Here is a 10,920-nt window from a genome sequence, read left to right as displayed (position 1 = left end):
TCTTCAATTCTGCGGTGGCCCGTGAGCCAATCAGAGCCCGCGGACCGGCAGCTAAGGCTCCTGATTGGCTGATGGTCCGCGAGCTCTGATTGGCTCACGGGCCGGCGCCGAATTGAAGATACACACCGCCGCCGGAGGGGTAGGAGAGGTGTGCGCTGCGCTCTCCTTCCCCTCACAGCAGCGCGGTAAGCAGCACTTTGTTTTTTTTTTTTTGGGGGGGGGGGGGGGAGTGAGGCACTGTGGCGGCATATGTATCTGCACTGTGGGGGTATGTGTATCTGCACTGGGGGCATATCTGGCACTGTGGGGGCATTTGTACCTGCACTGGGGCATATCTGGCACTGTATGGGCATGTGTATCTGCACCGGGGGCATATAAGGCTCTGTGGGGGCATGTGTATCTGCACTGGGGGCATATCTGGCACTGTGGGGGCATGTGTACCTGCACTGGGAAATATCTGGCACTGTATGGGCATGTGTATCGGCACTGGGGGCATATCTGGCACTGTGTGGGCATATCTGGCACTGTGGGGACATGTGTATCTGCATCGGGGGCATATCTGGCATTGTGGGGACATGTGTATCTGCATCGGGGGCACATCTGGCACTGTGGGGACATGTGTATCTGCATCATCGGCATATCTGGCACTGTGGGGACAGGTTTATCTGCATCGGGGGCATATCTGGCACTGTGGGGACATGTGTATCTGCATCGGGGGCATATCTGGCACTGGGGACATATATTTATCTGGCACTGTGGTAGCACACATTTTTGGGCATTTTTATATGTATGTGACACTGTACAACATGACTAAACAGGGTTATGACACAAGGTCACACTCCTACAAACATCATACCGAAAGGTGTGTGCACAAAAATGAGGCGTGGCTTTGTGACAACTAGGCCACACCCCCATTTCCTATGGATCTTTTCTGGCTCTTTGCCTCCGACTGGTTGGCCACCCCTGCTCTAGGACGTAAGATAAATTTTGTTTTAATACCATTTTTGATATGGTACTAGCATGAGCATGGAAATCAGGATTTTGGTACTTACCGATAAATCCCTTTCTCAGATTCCACAGGGGACACTGGAGTGCAGATACAATGGGGAAATAGTAGGCAATAACTGGGAGCTGGCCCTTTAAATTTATAACCATGTGATTAGCTCCTCCCCTACTATGTCCCCCCCTCCAAGCCAGTCTAGTTAAAACTGTGCCCGAGGAGAGCTAGAAAAAAGAGCAACGTCAAAGTAGAGGAGGTCCGCTAAGCCAACTAAAACAAAATAATACCAAGGACTCCTGGAAACAGTGATAGGGTAATAGGAATAAAACGCGCAGTCACACAGTGACATGCAACCCAATAAGTGTAGGAGGAGGAAACAGCGGTGGGTGGACATCCAGTGGCCCTGTGGAATCCGCGAAAGGGATTTATCGGTAAGTACCAAAATCCTGATTTCTCCTTCATCCACTAGGGGCCACTGGAATGCAGATACAATGGGAACGTCCCAGAGCTCCCAAGACGGGAGGGAGAGCGCTGAGATTCCTGCAAAACCGTTCAGCCAAACTGTGACACAGAGGCCGCAAAAATGAAAAATCCGTAAAACGTGCCAAACATATGATGTCCCGACTAAGCAGCATTGCAACATAAAGCATTCACGGAAACCCCGTGGACGGCCGCCCCCGAAGGTCCTCCAGAGCGCATGGAGTGCGCCGAAATGGAAAACGGAGACACTCGAGCAACCGCCAAATAAGACTGTCTGACGGTCAGACGTATCCAACGGCCCAACGGCTGTTGGGACCCCGGCCATTCAGGACAGGAGCATCGTACAGAACAAAGACGAAATCAATTTGCCAAACAGCCGAAGACCTCTGTACAGAGAGTCGGAGAGCCCTGACAACATCCAAAGGTCACGAATCCAGTGAAACCGCCGAGAGGGCCGAAAACACAAGTGTCAGATTTATATGAAAAGCGGATATCACACCTGGAAAAAACGACAGCTGAGTATGAAGCTCAGCCGTAACCCTATTCGAAAGGGGGGTTGCCAGTAGAGAACTCCCTGCAAGAAAGCCCGAACTTACGGCCGCCAGGCTAATTAGCTTTGGAAGAAAACTGAAAGAGCAGAGACCTGAAACTCAGGTCAACCGAGTTGAAGCGCAGCCGAGCAAACCACCTGGAAAAACCAAAGAAGGCGGTTAAATGAAAAACCGAAGGGAAAAACCCTAGTCATCCACACCAGGCCATAAAAAGTTTCCAAAAGTACCAAAAAAGTGAGATGTAACAGACTTCCGAAATCGGGGCCCAGTAGGTATAACCGAACTAGGGAACTCCTTCCATCTGAAAAGGTCTCGTGAACGCCGCCCCCACCCCCCCCCCCCCCCCCCACCCCGTTAAACAAAACCAGTGGAAGACTGAACAAAGAAAAAGACCCTGCTGAAGTAGACATTCCCGCAGAGATAGGGGCCAAGGCTCCTGTACTGACAACAGGTGCAGGGTGGATTTCCAAGTCTTGCGCGGCCAAACTGGAATACCGGGAGGACTAGCGCACATTCTCCCTTTATGCGTTGCAGAAAGTGAGGTAGTAACAAAAAAGGAGGAAAGATAGACTAACCAGAAGCTCCAAGGAGCCATGAGGTCATCCTCAGCTACTGCCGCCAGAGCTCACGTCCAAGAGTAGTAAAGGGGCAGTTGTAGAGTCAGTCGGAACACCATGAGGACGATCAGAGTTCTCCACCAACAGCGGACCAGCTGACAAAACTCCGGGGAATGTCCACTCACCCGGGTGTCTGACCTGGAATGAAGATTGTTGTCCTCTGCTCAGAGGAGGATGTAGGTGACCTCTCTCAGCGCCGCACTTGGCTGAAGAGAGAGGGAACTAGTCCAGAGGAAGGAAAAATCCTCTGACGGACCGAGATGAGAACCATCCCTAAAAACGGAACACAGTACGAGGAGCATAAATGGAACTCATGTCGAATCAGAAGATCCTGGATCCTCCGGATATTCAGAAGCAACCTAATCTGCAGAGTGGGTTTCCAGCAGTAGATTGTCCAGTTAGGGAACAAATGCCACTCCCTGCCTTTGAAGTAGGGCCATCTTGTGACCTTCGTGAACATGGTGGCAGCGAAAGAGAGACTGAACGGAAAGGTCTGAAAGTGGAAATGAGTATTCTATACTACGAATCGGAGAAAAGCCCAATGGAAACCAGTAAACAGGCATCCTAGATGACTAAGGACGCCTAAACCCTCTTTGCTCCAAACTAGCAATCACAGACTGAAGGGATTCTAAGTTCAGAATAGGCCTGGCCGAGCCATCTGGCTTCGGCACAGAAAAAGAAAACAAAAAACGAAGGCCTGAGAAAATGTCCCGATTCCAATGATGTGCGGAAACAGGGATCAGCACCCTTGCGGTTAGAAGCATCTGGAACGCCGCCTGCAGTACGACTGTCGTCGGAAGCCGGCCGACCCGTGGTGAGGGACCACTGAGGCTGTTTGATTCCAAAACCTAGTATGTAACCGCCCGTGATGAGAAACCTAACCCAAGCATACCTAGGCTTCCCAGAAAAACCAGACATGCGCCCACCATGGAATCTCCCAGGTGGGAGGGAGGTCCGACCTGCGGCGGGTGTGTTGGAGGACCTACAATCCGACTGGCTTGAGGATGCTGAACCTCTGCCTCGGCCTCTTACTCTGAGATCCCTTGGTGACGGAGATACCGTCCCTGTCATGGACTCGAAACCTGGAAAGGGCACGGAAAGATCTAAAGGAAAGACCGGTATTGGTCCGTCTTGGAGCTGGAGCAGCAGTAGGGGAAAGAAAATAGGATTTTAATACCTACCGGTAAAACCTTTTCTCTTAGTCCGTAGAGGATGCTGGGGACTCCAAAAGGACCATGGGGTATAGACGGATCCGCAGGAGACATGGGCACACTATAAGACTTTGAATGGGTGTGAACTGGCTCCTCCCTCTATGCCCCTCCTCCAGACTCCAGTTAGAGAACTGTGCCCAGGGAGACTGACATTTCGAGGAAAGATTTATTGTTTAAACACGGTGAGTGTCATACCAGCTCACACCTCAAACATGCCGCAGAACCTGGCATTCAATAGAACACCATCTGACGGCATGGAAAAAACATACAGCAATATGCTGACCGAAAATGTAACACAACCTGTGTGTAAACACGACCAATAATCACATACCGCATGCCATGGCATGACTAACAGCAGCAACAGACTTGACTGAAAAGAAACACCACATGAGTGTAACGACAACCAAGAGCTGCAGATACAGTACGCACTGGGACGGGCGCCCAGCATCCTCTACGGACTAAGAGAAAAGGATTTACCGGTAGGTATTAAAATCCTATATTCTCATATGTCCTAGGGGATGCTGGGGACTCCAAAAAGACCATGGGGTTTATACCAAAGCTCCAGACCGGGCGGGAGAGTGTGGACGATACTGCAGCACCGATTGAGCAAACATGAGGGGGGCAGTGAACCAAACAGGAATAAAGAAATCTGCTCCCCCAACACAGAGGTATTGTTTCTGCAGGCAAAGGGAATAGGAAGCATATCCACAGCAACAGAAGATAATTCAGATCAAAACCAAATAAAAATAGGCAGAGAGAAGAACATAGCTAGGAACAGAAAAAGCACAAACAAAACTCTAAAAGCTATGTGTGCAAATGCTAGGAGCTTAGGAAATAAAATCCCAGAACTAACTGCAATAATGACAAGGGATGATCTAGACATTGTGGCAATTACAGAGTCATGGTACAATGAAAATCATGACTGGGACATAGCTATACCGGGATATACTTTATTTAGGAAGGACAGAATTGGAAAAATCGGAGGAGGGGTAGCAATGTATGTAAAAAATGCCATAAATACTACATTAATACAAAGTATTGAAGAAAAAACTGAGGCCCTTTGGGTGACCATAGAAACAGGGGAAAAGTTGATTATTCGTATTGGCGTGATATACAGGCCACCAGGTCAGGAAGAGGAACTTGACAAGAACCTATTGCAGGACATAACTAAAATGGCATTAAAAAGGAGAGGTAATAATCATGGGAGACTTTAATCTTCCTGATGTAAACTGGGAGGTGTCTGTTGCTAGTTCCACTAGAAGTAGGAACATTTTAAATTCCCTTCAGGGAGCATCCCTCCACCAATTGGTGAGGGAGCCCACTCGGAAAGACGCAATATTAGACTTAATACTTACAAATGGAGACAGATTATCGAACGTAAAAGTGGGTGAAAACCTGGGATCCAGTGATCATCAAGCAGTATGGTTCAGCATTAAGACAGAGACTGACTCGTCCCATACAAAAACAAAGGTGTTGGATTTTAGGAAGGCTGATTTTGTAGGGATGGGAAAATGTGTAAGCGATTCTTTGGCAGAGTGGAGGAACTTGGAAACAGTGCAGGAGAGGTGGGAAACATTAAAATGTGCAATATTGAAGGCAACAGACCTTTGTATCAAAACTGTTAGGAAAAACACAAGGAAAAGGAAGCCAGTGTGGTTTGCAAAAGAAGTAGCAAATATTGTGAGAGCAAAAAAGATGGCTTTTAGGAAATATAAGCAGACACAAAATAATGAAGACAAAAAGATATATTTTGTTAGACAGGAGACAAAGAAGGTAATCAGATGTGCAAAGGCACAAGCTGAGGAGAAAATGGCCCAGTCAGTGGGTAAAGGAGGCAAAACTTTTTTTTAGGTATATAAGCGAAAGGAGAAAAACAAAAGGCGGAATTATAAAACTAAAGACGGACACTGGGAGTCTTGTTGAAGGAGACAATTTAATAGCAGATCATCTTAATGATTATTTTTGCTCAGTATTTACTACTGAAAGAGAGGGGAAGGGGCCACAGTTAAGTTGCAGGGATATTCAGGAAAATGAAACAAGTACATTTACAGAGGAGAAGGTCCTAACAGAACTCTCAAGCTGAAAGTGGACAAATCTATGGGGCCAGATGGGATACATCCAAGGATACTAAAAGAACTTAAAGAGGTGCTGGTAGCACCATTGACAGAATTATTCAACCAGTCATTAGCTACAGGAGTAATTCCAGGGGACTGGAAAAGAGCAAACGTAGTCCCACTGCACAAAAGTGGAAGCAAGGAAGAGGCAAACAACTACAGACCAGTGAGTCTTACATCAGTAGTAGGGAAATTGATGGAAACATTCTTAAAAGAAAGAGTTGTAGAATATCTCAAATCCGGCAATTTACTGGATCCCAAACAGCATGGATTCACTGGGGGGAGATCATGTCAAACAAATCTTATTGACTTTTTTGATTGTGTGACTAAAGTGATGGATAAAGGTGGAGCCATGGATATAGCTTATCTAGACTTTAGTAAGGCTTTTGACACAGTTCCACATCGCAGACTGCTAAATAAACTTGAAAGTTTGGGATTGGATGTTAGGATTATTGAATGGATAAGATCTTGGTTGAAGGATAGAAAACAGAGAGTTGTGGTAAATGGAGTGCATTCACAGGAGGGAAATGTTACCAGTGGAGTATCCCAGGGATCTGTACTTGGACCAGTGCTTTTTAATATCTTTATTGGTGACATTGCAAATGGCATTAAAGGGAAAGTATGCCTTTTTGCAGATGACACAAAGGTATGCAACAGGGTAGACACACCAGGTGGGGTAAAACAAATGATTGAGGATCTAGGTAGACTAGAGGAATGGTCAAGAGTATGGCAATTACAGTTTAATGCCAAAAAATGCAAAATCATGCACTTGGGTCTCAAAAATCCTAAAGCTAAATACAGTATTAATGGCACTATACTGGAAACTACTGAGGAAAGGGATCTAGGAGTCACTATTTCAGATGACTTAAAGGCAGGTAAGCAATGTAACAAGGCAATGAGGAAGGCTAGTCAGGTGCTTGGCTGCATTGGGAGAGGAATCAGCAGCAGAAAGAAGTAATAATGCCACTGTATAGGTCATTGGTACGGCCTCATCTAGAATACTGTATTCAGTTCTGGAGGCCATATCTTCAAAAGGATATTAATACATTAGAAACTGTACAAAGGAGGGCAACTAAAATGGTGCATGGCCTACATCACAAAACATACCCAGAAAGACTAAGAAATCTCAATATGTATAGTATGGAGCAGAGAAGGGAAAGGGGGGACATGATAGAAACTTTCAAATATATCAAGGGTTTTAACAAAGTCCAGGAGGGAAACATTCTCCAAATGAAGAGAAGCAATAGGACACGAGGACCTGCACTGAGACTGGAGGGGGGGAGATTCAGGGGAAATTTGCGGAAAAATTATTTCACAGAAAGGGTAGTGGACAAGTGGAATAGCCTCCCATCAGAGGTGGTAGAGGCTAAGACAGTAGAGCAATTTAAACATGCATGGGATAGACATAAGGATATCCTTACAAAGAAATAAGGATCAAATAAGGTTAGAGATAAAAATATATAAAAAAAAAAAGGGGCAGACTAGATAGGCCAAGTGGTTCTTATCTGCCGACAAATTCTATGTTTCTATGTTTCTCATCAGCCAGGGTATCAAACTTGTAGAACTTAGCAAAAGTGTTTGAACCCGACCAAGTAGCTGCTCGGCAAAGCTGAACCGCAGAGACTCCTCGGGCATCTGTCCCAAGAAGAGCCCACCTTCCTGGTAGAATGGGCCTTCACAGACTTCGGTACCGGCAATCCAGCCGTAGAATGAGCATGCCGAATCATATCACAGATCCAGCGTGTAACAGTCTGCTTAGAAGCAGGGGCCCCACTATTATTGGGAGCATACAGGACAAACAGAGCGTCTGTTTCCCAATCTGAGCCGTTCTGGCGACATAAATATTCAAAGCTCTGACTACATCGAGAGACTTCGAATCAGCCAAGGCTTAAGTAGCCCCAGGCACCACAATAGGCTGGTTCCTGTGAAACACAGAAACCACTTTTGGCAGAAATTGTTGCCGAGTTCTCAATTCCACTTTATCCACATGGAAGGTCAAATAGGGGCTCTTGTGAGACAAAGCCGCCAATTCCGACACCTGCCTTGCGGATGCCAAGGCCAATAGCATGACCACTTTCCAAGTGAGAAATTTTTACCCAACCTTTCGTAAAGATTTTAACCAGTGTGACATAAGAACCTACACACCACGTTAAGGTCCCATGGTGCCACTGGGGGCACAAATGGAGGTTGGATGTGCAGCACTCCTTTCACGAAAGTCTGAACCTCTGGAAAGGTGGCCAATTTATTTTGAAATAAAATTGATAGGCTCCATTAAAGTGCAGATTTTGGCCTTAACTTCAGGCCTGCCTCCACACCTGCTTGCAAAAAATGGAGAAAACGACCCAGCTGAAATTCCTCCGTAGGAGCCTTCTTGGATTCACACCAAAACACATACTTCCTCCAAATACGGTGGTAAAGCTTCGCCGTTACTCCTGTCCTAGCCTGAAGCAATATGGGAAGGACTTCACCGGCAATACCCTTTCGGGCTAGGATATGGCGTTCAACCGCCAAGCCGTCAAACGCAGCCCTGGTAAGTCTTGATACACGCCCGGTCCTAGCTGTAACAGGTCCTCTCGTAGAGGAAGAGGCCAGGGATCTTTTATGAGCAAGTCTTGAAGATCTGGATACCAAGCCCTCATTGGCTAGACCGGAAAAATGAGGATCGCCTGAACCTTTGTTTTTCTTATGTTTATCACCTTCGGAAAGAGTGAAAGTGGAGGGAACACATAGACCGAATGAAACACCCAAGGTGTCACGAGGGCGCCCACTGCTATAGCTTGAGTGTCCCTTGACCTGGAACAATATCCCTGAAGTTTCTTGTTGAGGCGAGACGCCATCACGTCTAATCGAGGAATTTCTCAAAGACTTGTCATTTCTGTGAAAACTTCTTGATGAAGACCCCACTCTCCTGGATGGAGACCGTGTCTGCTGAGGAAGTCTATTTCTCTGTTGTCTTCACCCGGAATGACTACCTCTAATAGAGCGTTTACATGCCTTTCCGCTCATCGGAAACTTTTGCGGCTTCTACCATTTCCGCTTTGCTCCTCGTTCCGCCCTAGCGGCTTACTTACACCACTGCTGTTTAGTCGTCCGACACAATTAAGACGGGCAGAACACGAAGATGTTCCGTTGTAAATAGCTCTTAATTCAAGAAAGCTTATTGCAGACAAGCTTCCCGGCTTGACCTCTTCCCCTGGAAATTCTTCCCCTGGACAGACTGCTCCCTAGCCTCGGAGACTTGTATCCATGGACACCAGGATCTAATCCTGGATCCCGAACCTTCGTCCCTCTAGGAGGTGAGAGTCACCACAGGAGATATATCCTGGTCCTAGAAACTAAGATTATTTTCCGGTGCATGTGCAGGTAAGACCCGGACCACATGTCCAACTGGTCCTGCAAAAACAACTCTGGCATTTGACCTGCTCACCGAATGGCCTCGTAGGCCGCAACCATCTTCTGCATCAACGGAACGTATCGACGGGTTTACACTGACTCTGGATCATCAGATCTCTTTCCACAGGAAAAAACAAACTCTTAACAGATCAATATCTAGTCTTATTCCCAACTCCGACCTCTGTGTCGTTGGGATCAACAGCAATTCTTTGTTGAAGAACTGTCAGAGAGAAACAACGAATTGTACCACTTGTTTCTTGACCTCGCCGTAGTCAGGAGAGCGTCTCAGTACAGAATAATAATGGCTCTTACTATAGAAGAAACACCATTATACTGCCATCACTCTGGTGAAATGGCAATGACAATCCTGAATAGCAAACCAGGTAAGCTTAATGCGGATGACACCGCATTTAAAACCTTTCTGCTTTTACAGGTTGGAGATCCCTGCCCTGGGAGATTCCATCTTGTAGTTCAATTTCTTGAGTAGAAAATATTTATTTGGAATTGTTCTGACCGAGCTGTCCGGTCTCAGAAGCACGAAAAAGCTTGAACAGCAGCTTTTCTTTTGTGACAGGGACAGATGGACAGTGTCCTGATCCTGACCCAAGTCTTGTATGGCGTCACATACTACTTCTCCAGAGGAGAATCGGTAAGATCTATTTGAAAACTCAGTGAGGGGAATCACTTGGAAAACTCTAGTATGTCCCCCTTTGGACTCTATTCTTAACTCACTGTGTCAAGTCCATTCCAGGACTGACTGAAGAGTATTAGATGAGTTCCCACCGGTGTGGGCTCCAGCAAGATAGACCCAGCTACCTGCGGTGGATGTGGTAGAAACAGATGACGATATCAGGTTCTGCGAAGTTGAAAAGGCTGCAGACCTCTTACCTTTTCAACTCCCTCTACCTACAAAGAAGGGGAATAAAAACAGTATCCAACCGGTCAAAATGACTGCATCCCACAAAAAATGCGTCACCAACCTATTGGGGGGGAGTAAGCTGCACTTAATAAATGAAACCAGTCTAGAGTGAAACACTGGTCTGCCTGCTCCCTGATATGAGGGATTAGCCCTCTAAAACCAACAGAATATGGCATCTTAATATTTCTAAATTCACCCCGCATCCCCCGCCGGCATAGAGTGCTGCGCTGCTTAGAAACAATGTGAGCCACGGCTAGGGAGCAGGGGGATCGGAGGGAGCTGAGCCCGCTGTGTAGAGCGGCATTAAGCTCCGCCCCCCGTAATGGCGCTGAATTTAAAACTGCAAGGGCGCCTCTGTTAAGCTGTGATCTGCGGGACAGAGTTCAGAGCTGGGAGTGGGTGGACGAACTCAAAGCGTTTGTACTCACCGCTGCTGTGCAGGATGATGGAGTGGCCCCGACACGCGCTGCACGCAGCGGTGTCCGGCCACTCATACTCACCGCTGCCTTGCTGCCAGGATCTTCTGCCGACGGAGCGGCCCGACACGCGCCGCGCGCAGCGGTGTCCGGCCAGTCTCTGGAGAGCTCAGTGTCTCCTTCAGCCAGGGACCATCCCAAGCCGCACGCAGCTGCAAT

The sequence above is a fragment of the Pseudophryne corroboree genome, chromosome 2 (assembly GCF_028390025.1).
Source record: "Pseudophryne corroboree isolate aPseCor3 chromosome 2, aPseCor3.hap2, whole genome shotgun sequence".
In the NCBI taxonomy this organism is placed as follows: Eukaryota; Metazoa; Chordata; class Amphibia; order Anura; family Myobatrachidae; genus Pseudophryne; species Pseudophryne corroboree.
This window is presented reverse-complemented; position numbering follows the sequence as displayed.